Raw genomic sequence first — 16113 nt, forward strand, 5'->3', positions numbered from 1 at the left:
AGCCCAGAAAAGTGGTAAAAACATTGGTAAATATATAGCTACAGTGGTTCAACCTAAATATTATGAAGCAGGGTTTCTGCACATTTTTTAAAGTAAAATTTAAGGCTTTTTAAGACCCGAAGAAATCAAAATTAATACCATGCATTAGGGGTGTGCAATATTGACAAAATATGTCTTGATCGATATTTTCAAAGTTTTCTTGATAATAATTAGATAACATTTTACTGATTGTGTTTCTGTGCTTGGTGCCATGGCTTGTTTAGGCCTGTTGACAGCTGACTGACAAAGATATTCATATTTTTCATATTCTATGCAGTGGTCAGTTTACAGCAGTGACAGAAATTAAAATTTTTTATTAAGGGGTAATATTTGCCACCTTAAATTGATTTCAAGGGGCATTTTCACCTATATATGGACATTTGTAGATGTTTCAACAAGATATCTTTCACATCTACTGCAGTCAGATTCACCGTGTTCACTCTGAAGGAATCACTCACATTGGCTGTGCACTTGTAATGACACATCAAGGATGTTAAGAGGCTAAAAGCAGGTTTAAAACTTGCCCCATTGAAGTCAACAGGGTGCAAATTTTAAAAAGAGGATAACACGGTGTAGGCGTCATTTTTCTCTGTATTGACAGCACTCCAAATTTACAAAAAAATTAGCTCAATGTTAAAACTGACCGGAGTTCTCCTTTAAGGTTGCACTAGTTACATGGATTATTTAAACAATGTTTTTACTAGCTTTCTGGGCCTTAAAAGTTGCAAAGACGTTGCTGTCTATGGGTGGTTCAGAAACCTCTCAGATTTCATCAAAAATATCTTAATTTGTGTTCTGAAGATGAACGAAGGTCTTACAGGTTTGGAACGACATGAGGGTGAGTAATTAATGATAGAATTTTCACTAATCCTTCAACTGAAAACAACTTGCACTGACATATCTTAAAATATATGACTGTCACTGTTTTATCTCAAGATGCACACCAGTAATGTTTTTATTTATTTTTATGATACATTATTATAAAAGCTGCTTAAATACCCTAATTTTATTAAGGCCTAGACCTGGCTTAAGCTAAGCCCTGTATGGAAACCAGGGCCATATTGTTCATACCAGTAGTCAACATAATAAATACTGTCAAGTCAAGGTTAGTGACACAATTCAGTCTAATATATATATATATATATATATATATATATATATATTTTTATATATATATATATATATCTCTATATATATATATATATATATATATATATATTAGGGGTGGGCGGTACACCGGTGTCATAGTCATCACCGGTGTGACATTGCGCCACGACATGGATTTTCTAATACCGTCAATACCGTAATAAATCAATTATGTTCCTTGAACGGCTGCATTTACATTAGGGCTGTAGTCAACCAAAGAAATGCTTAGTCGACCAAAGTCCTGTCCTGCACAACGATTAGTCGACTAAAAAAAATAAAAATAAAAAATAAAAATAAAAAAAAGACGCGATGTTTTGCATTTTGATTGAACATTTATTAAACAATTGTCAGAGCATTTATAAAACAACAACGAAAAAACGTTTTTGTTTTTGTTTTATTGACACCTGGGATCCCCCGCGAAACGGTTCTCATTTGAATAAGGCCGGCGACACACTGGCTGCTGGCGTGAGAGTCTCAGCTGCGTTGGGTGTCTGTTTTTATTTCGGCTCCCATGTTAAAAGGTTGGAGTTTGCACACTGCCTGCGTGAGACACGCGTCTCAGGCGCGGCTCGAGCCACGCGGAAAACGCGTGCATGCTAGAAATAGAACCGACGCCTGAGTGTTCCTGCAACAAGAGTGTTCTCTGGCTAGAGCGCAGAACAGCGGAGTTTGTATGAACCGAAGTGCATGCCTGAGCTTGTATTGCTGCTGTTGCTTTGACATTGTGGAAAATAGAATAAACAAAATGTATTAGACTTTTTACCCGTTATTATCAATCTAAATTAATCTCGTTTTTAATTTAGGCAAACTTAATTTCGTTTTTTCTTTATTTAAATTTCGTTTTTCTTTATTTAAATTTTGTTTTTTCTTTATTTAAATTTCGTTTTTCTTTATTTAAATTCCGTTTTTCTTTATTTAAATTTCATTTTTTCTGTATTTAAATTTCGTTTTTTTCTTTATTTAAATTTCGTTTTTCTTTATTTAAATTTCGTTTTTTCTTTATTTAAATTTAGTGTTTCTTTAGGCCTATTTAAATTTCGTTTTTCTTTATTTAAATTTCGTTTTTCTTTATTTAAATTTCATTTTTTCTGTATTTAAATTTCGTTTTTTTCTTTATTTAAATTTCGTTTTTCTTTATTTAAATTTCGTTTTTCTTTATTTAAATCTACCCTTTACTGTGTCAGTAATTTGTTAGTCAGAAAAATATTAGACTACCTTAAAAGTATTGCTTAATTAACAGACTGTGTGCGTTTTATATCACTAGTGCAGTGTCCGTTCTCGGAGAATATAGCCGCCCTGCTCGCGTGAGGTGCGCCGCTTCCCGCTCGCGCTGTTCTGTAGTTTACTATTAATTCTGAACGTGTCGCGTCTCGCGTGTCTGTCTATATTGCACCAAATGCGACACTGCACTCCCTTGTGAAGTCGATTGGATGAACGGTTCTCGAAATAATCAAAATGCAAACGGACAGACAGACACATAGAGATTACTACCTATATTCCTTACTGAGCACGAAGCAGCAGTGCAGCCAGCCACAGGTGCGGTTCCCGAGTGTTCTACGTGGTGCGCTAAACTGTGGCGCTGTTACAAAATAGCCTAAATTAAAGCATTTAAAGTTGTGGATAAAACATAGGCTAATTATATTTAGAATACAGTAATATATAACTGCTTATAAAGGAATAAATATCAAGGAGTAAATCAATGAAAATTTCTTTATTGGTGAAAAAAAAAAGTTATACCGTGATATTATACCGTCACCGTTCAAAAGATGAAAAATACCGTGATATTAATTTTAGGTCATATCGCCCACCCCTAATTTCAGTGATACAATAGTTCAAATTATCATAGAAGTACTAGGATAAAAGTTTAAATTTCAAACATTAACACTGATGTTTATGATAGCGATCAAAATAGAGTAAAGCCCCAATCACACCTAACGCGTTTTTCCGGTTCGAAAACGCGAGGCGCACAGCACTGCCCCAATCACACAGAACGAGCAGTGAACTGCGTTTTTTGTTGCTAGGCAAACACAGAAACTGCTGTCCTGTCAGTCAAGTAAACGTCAAATCAGACTTTTATTAACTTTGTTTATTTTCTGTTAACATTGTGGTAGTTACGATTCGTGAAGTCGTTAAGCTCCTGGTAACCCGCGAGAGCACCACAAGTTTATCCTCCATCATCGCACTCTCCGGCGTTCAAAAAAACAGCTTTCATCACTACAACGGAAGACCCGCCTCTCCATTCATTCGATTCAAACTGATTTTTTTTTCAACTCCAAAAATGTGAGGCGCAGCCGGCGGTTAAACGCGAGGCACCTGGGGCTCATAAACACAAGTGAATGTTACAAAATGTATTTGTTATTGAATCATTTATTAAAGAGAATGTAGTACTAACTGTATGATGCTTCTGAAATAAGTCAGAAAGATGTGATGAATTGTTTTTGTAAATATGACTCATCTTATATATCATGTAGCCTATACAGTCTGTAAAAGTGTATGATTTAACATTTTCTGATGGTCTATTGTTAAAAATAAAATAAAAATAGCAATATCGAATCGCAATTCTTAAAAAAAAATCGTAATACCAGCAGTATCAGCACCCAAGTATCGTGATAGTATCGAATCGGGAGATAGTTGTATCGTCCCAGCCTTAGAGTTCACGAGAGCAGCAAGAACTGAGAAGATGACGCAGATGGGTCTCGATGTAGTGCGCCACTTTTGTGAACTCACTCAGAGGCCCACACATAAGAAAATGAATAGTTGAATAAAGTTGTTATTTTTGCACACAAAAATGATTGTTGTCGCTTGATGAACTTAAGGTTGAGCCAGTCACTTGGACTATTTTAACAATGTCTTTACTAACTTTCTGGGCAGCTCTCATATTTCATCAAAAATATCTTAATTTGTGTTCTGAAGATGAACGGAAGTCTTAAAGGATAATTCTGGTATTTAGCACTTTGAGTCTCTTTTCTGGTTTGTTTTGGATGAACTAGAGTGGTGGACACAGAAATGTTGACGATGGGTCCTGTCTCGACTTTTTGACTCGTTTAGAATCGCCTTTGACCGCTTCAGAGTGGCTGTCTATGGGCATGCCCGAACATGTCCTTAAAACAACCCTTAACGTTCGTTTTCAAAACTGTGCAACTCACCGAGTGGTTTGTGGTGTTCGTTGATGATTAAAAACAAGTAGCGTAGCGAAATACAGTTTCTGTCGTGTTTTATTTGCCATTTTGTAAAATCCCATTGATTTCTGTTGGAGGACTCATTGCTCGTTGATATTACTGCGCTACCAAAAACGGAAAAGATGCTTCAGACTCAAATATCGAGCGGAAGCTTATACGCAGTTGTGAGTTATCTGAAAAAATAGTTCCACTATAGCAAATAACACGGATTGAAATCATACATTGTGCCGATATATTTGTTTTTAATCATTAACGAACACCACTAACCACTCAGTGAGTTGCACAGTTTTGAAAACGAACGTTATTAGGGTTGTTTTAAGGACATGTTAGTGCATGCTCATAGACAGCCACTCTGAAGCGGTCAAAGGCGATTCTAAACGAGTCAAAAAGTCGAGACAGGACCATCGTCAACATTTCTGTGTCCACCACTCTAGTTCATCCAAAACAAACCAGAAAAGAGACTCAAAGTGCTAAATACCAGAATTATCCTTTAAGGGGTTGGAACAACATGAGGGTGTATAATTACTGACAGAATATACATTTTTGGGTGAACTAACCCTTAAATATAAGTAGTGTGGGGGTGCCAAACTAGCACTGTGGTCCAGTCTGGGGTCCAGTCTCTTCATGCCCCGTCTGTAAAGTGAACAGATTGACTGATGTTACTAATGGTGATTTATTATTTCATAAACATTTAATAACAACAGTGTGACTACTCCATAAATGTTGTTAACCCTTAAGTTATTTTGGCTGTGCTTTGAGTACTATAAATATTAAACCACACAAGATTAAAATGTAGGTTACAAATGTTATACAACGGAAAAGTTCAATAACACATTGTAAAGGATTAGCTACACCTGAAAATGAAAACTTCCATCATTGGGGGGAAAAGATAATGTGCATCAAAATTCTGTATCTACTAAACTTTTCTAATTTGTACTAATTTGCCATACTATGGAAGTAGGAATATAATACTTTCATTGTATGACAATAGCAGCATTGAGAAAGGTCTTCTGAAATTATAAACATGTATAAACCAGGGCTTGGCATTAACCCTGGTCTTGTACTTGTCCTTTGGACAAATAAATCGTTCATTCACTTGTAAAAAAAAAAAAAGTAGCTTGTCCAGGAATATATAATTTTTTTGAAGTAAGGTTATTAATCTGTGTGTAACGTATGTGTGTGTGTGTGCGGCTGTATGCTTAAATTAAAAGAGCACATAGATTAATATAAAACGGTGATTCAACTGACTTACCTGCGAATTAAGCGGTTGCGTGACATTAATGTTAATACTAGGCATGATGGCATTGTAAAACCTCAATTTGCCCTCCAGGTGGGCATTCCGTCACGTGAAAACTATGAATTAACCATCCAGTGAATACTTTTTAGTTTACATCCATTCACATTGTTGAAAAATTGCCAGCAAAACTTTTACAAAACCTCAAATCAACACATACGATTAAAAGTCTAAAGCCTAAACTTACAGCTAAAGTCTAATCAACCTAACCTTACCTCTATCGTTAGTTAACGTTAGCCTAAAAGTTGAGATGCTAACGGACTTTTCCCGAAGACACTAAACCATTTCTATAAAGTAAATATTCAACGGAAGCGTGTCATTTACATGAAAGAATGTGTCAGAAACATTTATATGTACTATTTGTGTAATGTTGGTGACAAAACTCAATAAACTTACCTGAAATTAGCGAAGACAACAGTGCTTGGAGCGTAGATCTACCGGTGTGGTATAGTATTCTGTAACCCTATAGAGCTCGGGATCGTTGCGTCACGCCGCAATGCATTGTGGGAATCACGGTACGGAAGTAGATGTACTGTATAGTAGCGTATAGTAGGCAGTAGGTAACGTTGATCATTTGGTCATTAATTTAGGTTATTTTTTGGAAAATGGTTCAGTATTGCTGTATTGTGAACTGCTGTAATCGGTCTCATGATCGACAGGGCAAACGCCTCATAAATCATATTAGTTTTCCCTATATGGCTTGGGTCGCCGCTGGTCGTCAACCGGACGAAAACAGTGGATTATTGCACGTATAATAAATAACTCCTGAAGTGTAACAAACCCACATAGACAAGCTTCGTAGCTCACAGAATCTGACAAGTGTGTGTGTGTGTGTGTGTCACCACTGATGCTTGGTTCACGATGCGAACGATTGTTTTCTCCGCGTTTACTTTGTAGATCTGCAGATCTTGCACTCATCCATTTGTGAACTGCAAGTGAGCCTCCAGTGACAGGTTCTACTTTTCTAAAAGTGTCTACTTTTAAACAAACAATTCAAAACGAAAGAAAACAGACTGCTTATGTAAGTTAATCCGTATGCAATTTGCATTTCTCTCTGGCGCGTTCACTTAACTTACAGCGAAGATCGCCAATCAGCATCGTCAACCTCATCTTTGCAGCCGACTGTGACAAAAAAAAACCATTTGTTTATTAAACAATTAAAATGTGTGTGTGAATGTTGTTGCCGAGGGCACAGGAAATTGTAAATCCGGCTCTGGATCGGAGGTGTAAGCGCTCACTCTACAGACCAGGTAGGAAAATATCAGGGAAACTGAGGCTTGGTATTAGCCTACTCCAGACTTTATTCATAGGGATCAATTCGCCTATAATCTAATTTGTTTTTTAAGTAGCGTTGTTTGGCTTCATTATTAAGTTTGTAAGTATACGGTATAGCCAACTTTTTTTTGTCACGGCCCATAACTTTTTCTCTTTCTTTCTCGGTGCCGGTGGAGACCGGTCGGCTACGCTATTACTTTATTCCGAACGCTTCTGCGTTGCCTCTAAAATGGCCGCCGTTACCCACAATGCATCATTCCATAACGTCTACGCCCGAGCTCTATAAAGTAAAGTGTTACTGATTATACACCGATTCAGACGTCTCCTGAGTTCACTGCTGGAAAGATCAGTTGTTTTAACCATTCATTAAAATGAATCGGTTCAAAGGAGTCATTAGTTCGCGAATTGGACGTGTCGTGCGCGTTGTGATGATCACAGCAGAAGGACATGGACATCCAAGATTTGTGTCAACACAGAAAACATTTCATCACTGGATAGTTTTTTTCGTTTAATTAAAGTGTTGTTTTATGTCAGCTGAATGTCCGGAACGCTTTTCAGAGAAGATAAGGCAACTTATTTAGCACAATTCACACCAGCGGTAATTCAGGAAAAAAGAAATCTCTGAATGCTCCACATGAAACTTTGGTCTTCCGACCTTTTACCACCGTGTTGATTTATTTTGATTAATATGTGCGAGGGAGAGAGAGCAAGACAGCGCTTAGTTTGGAGACGGTGAAGTCGTTTACACAGAGAGTGCGCGCGACCGGCTCTCTCTCTCTCTCTCTCTGCTCGTTCTTTGAGTTAAACATGCGCCCTGTCACAAGCGCAGCAGTTCATCTACATTACTCACGATCAAATAAGACTTTGGCGGGACAAAAATTAACTTTGGCGGGCGCTAAAACAAGTTAAATGCGTCTCATCCCTCATCCAATGGCGAGCTCAGTTGACGCTGTGTGCTTCAAGATTCTGACGCAAGTGCTAAGATTCCGATTGGCCAAGAGAAAAAGTGCTAAGATTCCGATTGGCCGAGAGAAATGTCAATTATAAGAATTATCCAATAATGTTTCGCAATTCTAGCCTGCATGGCAGTTACTGGCAGTAACTCCCCCCCCCACGCGATTCACGTAAATGACCCAATTGACCAAGAAAACGGCGATTGTTGCCGAAAAGCGACAAGTTTGCAGGTGTGGCTAAGGAGAAAACTCCTTTTTCTATGAATATTGAAGCCTTTTTGTATAATAACGCAGTGCTACTGCAGTGCAGAGACTACTCAAACTTATTGGTTGGTCAGTGGGAACTGCACGACCCTATGGCAGAGTGGCGTGACTGCGAACCAATCGCTGGCTGACGGGTGCGCTGGACCGGGTGCAGTCTGCTGGCTCTCTCTGTGCAGAAGGTGAAGGCTTCGAGTAGAGCTGTTCTGCGAGGTCGTAGATCGTCGCTTCAGTCGATAAACCTGAATCTACGGCTATTCGAGAGTGTTATAGGCAGATGCCCCGCCCATTCTGGCGGGCTGTGCACCGATTGGTTCGCAGTTACGCCGCTCTGCCATAGGTTCGTGCAGTTCCCACTGACCAGCCAATAGCGCGAGAGTCTTTTCCATTACGTATTAAACTATAAAAATGCTAAATTCTGAAAACACAAGCGACCCCTGTGTGTGTGAGTGTGTGTCTGACCTCGCTTGATGTCGTCCAGCTGTGGCTCTGGTGAAGGGTGGTCTTTGCCTGGCGAGCTCCTAGCGCCCCCTGCTGGCCGGAGGGGTGTGCGAAACTGAGCCGTCAGCGGAGTCGCTCTCACCGACTGCTGGTCCAGACGAGCCTGCACCTTACTGCTGCCCTCGGCCCTGAGCAACACATACACACACTCATCATCACTGCTGCCCTCGGCCCTGAGCAACACACACACACACTCATCATTACTGCTGCCCTCGGCCCTGACCAACACACACACTCGTCATCACTGCTGCCCTCGGCCCTGAGCAATACACACACACACTCATCACTGCTGCCCTCGGCCCTGAGCAACACACACACTCATCATCACTGCTGCCCTCTGCCCTGACCAACACACACAGTTGCTGCTTGTCGTCAGTTGAGCTCCCCGCCCGTTTCACTCTGGTTCAAATGTAACTCGAGTGCGCGCGCCAATTAAAAGACGTAACGTTAGAAGTCACGCAGAATTTACATAAAAGAAGAATTGATGGAGGGAATTATTTGATAATCAGATAAAATATCCTGAAATGTGAGGTTTACATTATTAAGTGGCCATCACCAAACTGTAAACGGAATGAGTATATGAAGCATGAGTGTATGTTTAAAAGATATTGTTAAATATATCGGTAAAAGAAGGTAATTGTTTAAACATTCTGGCATAACGCTCTGTCAGCTACACTGTTTACTTCTGAATATTGTATTTTATTCACAGCTTTTTTCACTGTGTAGCCTGATCCCTGAATCGTGTAGTTAAATTTTCCTTGGTGCTTTCTTCCATGCATAAATAAAAATGTCACTGAACTTTTGCTGTGTAATTGTAACAATGAGCACTCAAACACACCAAAACAAAAATGATTAAAAACACACACAAAAACTGATTTTGCACGGGCAGTTTGCCATCATTTGTAGTAACCTATTCACACTGTTTGCTCAAGCGTAGCGTTTTCTCTGAGTTCACTGTGTAGCCTGCTCCCTGAATCGTCACGCTTACTCATTTGTGCATGTTAACCGAATCTGTAAGTCAGCTATGCTGTTTGCTTCTGAATATTATATTTCATTCTGGTGCTTAACATTATCACTACTGTGTAATAGTAGCATCCTATTAACCAACAAAACATATCCTATTCAATGCATTCACAATCTCTTTCACGGGCATCATTTGTAGTAGCCTATTCACAAACTATTTTTACTCAAGCGTAGCATTTTCTCTGAGTTCACTGTGTAGCCTGCTCCCTGTATTGTCTAGTTCAATTTTCCACATTTATTTTATGCCATTATTTCAGGATCAGTATTTGCTTTCTACTATACACAAATAAAAATGTCACTGAACTTTTGCTGTGTAATTGTAACAATGAGCACTCAAACACACCAAAACAACAATTACTAAAAACACTAAAAAAAAAATTGATTTTGCACAGGCATTTTGCACTAGTTAATATTAATTTATTAATAGGCTATAGTGCTGGTTTATTGGGGTGGTGTTATAAACTACTGTGATGTTTAAAATGTTTATATGGATATATATAGTCATATTATACAAATCTAGTGATTGTAAACTGTTAAGAAGCAAACAACATGTTCCCAGAACGTTTTATGATAGCCTAAATATAACATTCAGAAAATACTAATAACATTATAAGGACATTCTGAGAATGTTGTTCTAAGAACGTTTTCTATCAACATTATGAGAACTTTCATCAATCACAAATAACGTCATACAGACATTCCAAGAACGTTGTTCTAAGAACGTTTTCTATCAACGTTATGAGAACTTTCATCAATCACAAAATAGCGTCAAAAAGACGTTCCAAGAACGTTGTTCTAAGAACGTTTTCTATCAACGTTATGAGAACTTTCATCAATCACAAATAATGTCATAAAGACGTTCCAAGAACCTTGTTCTAAGAACGTTTTCTATCAACGTTATGAGAACTTTCATCAATCACAAAATAACGCCATAAAGACGTTCCAAGAACCTTGTTCTAAGAACGTTTTCTATCAACGTTATGAGAACTTTCATCAATCACAAAATAACGTCAAAAAGACGTTCCAAGAACGTTGTTCTAAGAACGTTTTCTATCAACGTTATGAGAACTTTCATCAATCACAAATAATGTCATAAAGACGTTCCAAGAACCTTGTTCTAAGAACGTTTTCTATCAACGTTATGAGAACTTTCATCAATCACAAATAACGTCATAAAGACATTCCAAGAACCTTGTTCTAAAAACGTTTTCTATCAACGTTATGAGAACTTTCATCAATCACAAAATAACGTTAAAAAGACGTTCCAAGAATGTTGTTCTAAGAACGTTTTCTATCAACGTTATGAGAACTTTCATCAATCAGAAATAACGTCATAAAGACGTTCCAAGAATGTTGTTCTAAGAACGTTTTCTATCAACGTTATGAGAACTTTCATCAATCACAAAATAACGTCAAAAAGACGTTCCAAGAATGTTGTTCTAAAAACGTTTTCTATCAACGTTATGAGAACTTTCATCAATCACAAAATAACGTCAAATAGACGTTCCAAGAACGTCGTTCTAAGAACGTTTTCTATCAACGTTATGAGAACTTTCATCAATCACAAAATAACGTCAAATAGACGTTCCAAGAACGTCGTTCTAAGAACGTTTTCTATCAACGTTATGAGAACTTTGATCAATCACAAAATAAAGTCAAAAAGACGTTCCAAGAACGTTGCTCTAAGAACGTTTTCTATCAACGTTATGAGAACTTTCATCAATCACAAATAATGTCATAAAGACGTTCCAAGAACCTTGTTCTAAGAACGTTTTCTATCAACGTTATGAGAACTTTCATCAATCACAAAATAACGTCATAAAGACGTTCCAAGAATGTTGTTCTAAAAACATTTTCTATCAACGTTATGAGAACTTTCATCAATCACAAATAACGCCATAAAGACGTTCCAAGAACCTTGTTCTAAGAACGTTTTCTATCAACGTTATGAGAACTTTCATCAATCACAAATAACGTCATAAAGACATTCCAAGAACCTTGTTCTAAGAACGTTTTCTATCAACGTTATGAGAACTTTCATCAATCACAAAATAACGTTAAAAAGACGTTCCAAGAATGTTGTTCTAAAAACGTTTTCTATCAACGTTATGAGAACTTTCATCAATCAGAAATAACGTCATAAAGACGTTCCAAGAATGTTGTTCTAAGAACGTTTTCTATCAACGTTATGAGAACTTTCATCAATCACAAAATAACGTCAAATAGACGTTCCAAGAACGTCGTTCTAAGAACGTTTTCTATCAACGTTATGAGAACTTTCATCAATCACAAAATAACGTCAAAAAGACGTTCCAAGAATGTTGTTCTAAAAACGTTTTCTATCAACGTTATGAGAACTTTCATCAATCACAAATAACGTCATAAAGACGTTCCAAGAATGTTGTTCTAAAAACGTTTTCTATCAACGTTATGAGAACTTTCATCAATCACAAATAATGTCATAAAGACATTCCAAGAACCTTGTTCTAAGAACGTTTTCTATCAACGTTATGATAACTTTCATCAATCACAAAATAACGTCAAAAAGACGTTCAAAGAACGTTGTTCTAAGAATGTTTTCTATCAACGTTATGATAACTTTCATCAATCACAAATAATGTCATAAAGACGTTCCAAGAACCTTGTTCTAAGAACGTTTTCTATCAACGTTATGATAACTTTCATCAATCACAAAATAACGTCAAAAAGACGTTCAAAGAACGTTGTTCTAAGAATGTTTTCTATCAACGTTATGATAACTTTCATCAATCACAAATAATGTCATAAAGACGTTCCAAGAACCTTGTTCTAAGAACGTTTTCTATCAACGTTATGATAACTTTCATCAATCACAAAATAACGTCAAAAAGACGTTCAAAGAACGTTGTTCTAAGAACGTTTTCTATCAACGTTATGAGAACTTTCATCAATCACAAAATAACGTCATAAATACGTTCCTGAATGTTGTTCTAAAAACGTTTTCTATCAACGTTATGAGAACTTTCACCAATCAGAAATAACGTCATAAAGACGTTCCAAGAACCTTGTTCTAAGAACGTTTTCTATCAACGTTATGAGAACTTTCATCAATCAGAAATAACGTCATAAAGACGTTCCAAGAACCTTGTTCTAAGAACGTTTTCTATCAACGTTATGAGAACTTTCATCAATCACAAAATAACGTCAAAAAGACGTTCCAAGAATGTTGTTCTAAAAACGTTTTCTATCAACGTTATGAGAACTTTCATCAATCAGAAATAACGTCATAAAGACGTTCCAAGAACCTTGTTCTAAGAACGTTTTCTATCAACGTTATGAGAATGTTCATTCATCACAAATAACGTCATAAAGACGTTCCAAGAACCTTGTTCTAAGAACGTTTTCTATCAACGTTATGAGAACTTTCATCAATCAGAAATAACGTCATAAAGACGTTCCAAGAACCTTGTTCTAAGAACGTTTTCTATCAACGTTATGAGAACTTTCATCAATCACAAATGATGTCATAAAGACGTTCCAAGAACGTTGTTCTAAGAACGTTTTCTATCAACGTTATGAGAACGTTCATCAATCAGAAATAACGTCAAAAAGACGTTCCAAGAACCTTGTTCTAAGAACGTTTTCTATCAACGTTATGAGAACGTTCATCAGTCACAAATAACGTCATAAAGACGTTCCAAGAACGTTGTTCTAAGAACGTTTTTTCTCAACGTTACAAGAACGTTAATAACGTTGTATGAACGTTCCGAAAACATTATTTTAATAACGTTTTGTGCTAACATTTACACAACTTTTAAAGAACGTTAGTGAAAGTTCTGGGAACGTTCCCTGTTAGCTGGGATGCTGTTGGGAGAGTGGTTTTATATTACCACACAGCAGTGTTCAGGGATTAAATAATTTACTAGATTAACGATCAATCAATCTACAAATTAAACTCACTCATAAAGTCATAAATTACTAAAATGTCATCCGAATTTGACAAATAATCAATTTTATTGTCCCTAATAGTCAACATAATGCAGGGGAAACTGTAAAATGAACTGCAGCAGTGCTAAACTTGCATCATAAAACTACAACACTCGAACTATAAATGTGTGAATTAAACTCACTGAGACTGTCGACGGTTTATTTTCCATGCATCATTTTATTATATCCATGTTTGTGGTTACAGTCAAATCATATAAAACAGTGAAGTTGCCCTCAAACTCTTCTGTCTCGCTTGCACTCGAGACGGTGACGGGAGCTGAGCTCCATTGAAAGGCTTCTTTCCTATTGGTTGGCGCTCGCGAAAATCGCTTCTCATTTGCATAAAGTTGAAATTGAGTTGCTGTTTGTGGTTGTTAAATAAAGTGTCTTGTGTTTATGCTCAAGTGGGCTCATGGATATGTTAATGTGATACACACAAAGTATGTACACAATTGTGTTTTTTTTTTTTCTGAATATGTATATTGTTATGAGTAAAATGATTGCATTATTTTCTTATGTTGTGTTGAAATGTTAATTAACGAATGTATATTTACATTTTTATTGAGAGAAATTAAGGACTCTTATTTTGATACTTTAGTTGAAGAGTCGCGAACGAAACCGTGAACTGCGGATGCTCCCTCATATCTGCAGAGGAGCTGTAAAAGAGCAGACACGACTCTCCCGTTCTTCTCATTTTATCCTGTTTTACAGGTTACAGTAATCTGTCAGCTGGGCCTACTGAGCCTGGGCCTGCAACATTAATAATGGGGGCTACAAAACCTCTCAGCCCCGGGGCCTGACATTAGGTTAAGGCGGCTCTGCTTACGGGGTTGAACAACATGAGGGAGAGTAATTACTGACAGAGTTTTCATTTTTGGGTGAACTAACCCTTTAAGTGATGTTAACAAGATTTTAATAAAGTATTAGTAAATGTTGAAATTAACAAAGATTAAAAAATGCTGTATAAGTGGTTCATTATTAGTTAATGTTAAAGCATTATGCAGCTTTGCCGATTTCTTCGCTGTTTTCTCATTTTTTGCTCGCAGGTTTCTCTATAGAGCTCCCCCTACAGCTTCGGAATAGATATTTGACTAGCCTAGAAATCTAGACGTACCCTAGCGGCAGCAAAATGTATTTTGCAGCCAGGGTAGTCTAGCAACTCTCCATAGACTTTCGAGCTGCAAAAACCTAAATTGGGTCAGGCCAATCACGTCGCGCATAGAGTAGGCAGGGCGGGCTTAACATATGACGACAGAGTTGCGACGGTTACCTGGCTGCTACTTGAAAACAAAGAATGACGGCTGCTGCTGGCGAAAAGTCTTTCGAATCGGCTTTGTCCGCGACTCTGGAGGACTTGGAGTTAAGTTTTTCTTTGAGAAAAGAGCAAAGAACGGCACTTAAAAAAAGGAAGATGTGTTCGTCGTTTTGCTGGCCAGATATGGCAAAAGTTGAATTTCTCAACTAGCTCCGCTGTTAGGAAAACACTCTGTTTGGTTGAAGCGCTGTCCTATTGCGTGCAGAGGGAATTTGAAAGACAGCCGTTTATCTTGACCCTCGGAGTGAACCGTGTCTATGGTGAGTTTCCAGACCTAACATCTTGATGTAGGTCTGGCTTGCCAGGCTAATATTTGACAACACTGTCGTCAAAACTCATTGGCGACTCTCCCCCCTCCCATCTTCTCCCGCTCGTCATGTGCATTTGTTTTCAAAGAACGCGGCGAACACACGGAGCCATGTCCACTGAGGTATGTATAATACACAGAAGACTAGCATATAAATGTTTAGATAGTATGTGTGCAGTGCCGTAAAGCAGTTTGTTACATCGCGAGACCTGATATCACGCGATACTTCCTGATGCTGCGGCCGGCGGCCCAAAGTTGCAAGGTTGGTTTTTCGTCTCACAGGCGCTCGAGGAGTGCGAGAAGACCACCATTCAAGCCGAAAACAGTCATATAACCATTCCAATGACTCCGAAGCTGTTCGGTTAAGATAAAAAAGTTACTTAGTTCACCTTTAACTAATGTAATGAACATTATTGTAAAGTGTTCCCTCATTCTCTATATCAGTGTCACTGTTTCTCAACAGTCTTTAATAACCATCAGATCCCAATCCTAGTGTTTTAATGCTCTTTGTCTGCTCACTGTGATGAAGTCAGGGCCAACATTATAAAATTACTGGCCAGATGAGCTTTTCATAACAGCCATCTACCAGCAGAGCTCGGGTTTTCTAAAGAATAATACAGATCTGTCATGAAATACATGTAAATCAAGCACACAGAAGCGTCCGGGAGTATTTCTGCTGTAATGAACCGAGATTTACTCTGTGTGTCCTCTGGAATTAAACACTGTGTCATCATAACGTAGGGTTTACCAGGACCACACTGACACACACACACACACACACACTGACACACACACTCACTCATACACACACACACACACACACACTCACACACACACACTGACACACACACACA

Source organism: Abramis brama (assembly GCF_963993115.1).
Source record: "Abramis brama genome assembly, chromosome: 17".
NCBI classification, from domain to species: domain Eukaryota; kingdom Metazoa; phylum Chordata; class Actinopteri; order Cypriniformes; family Leuciscidae; genus Abramis; species Abramis brama.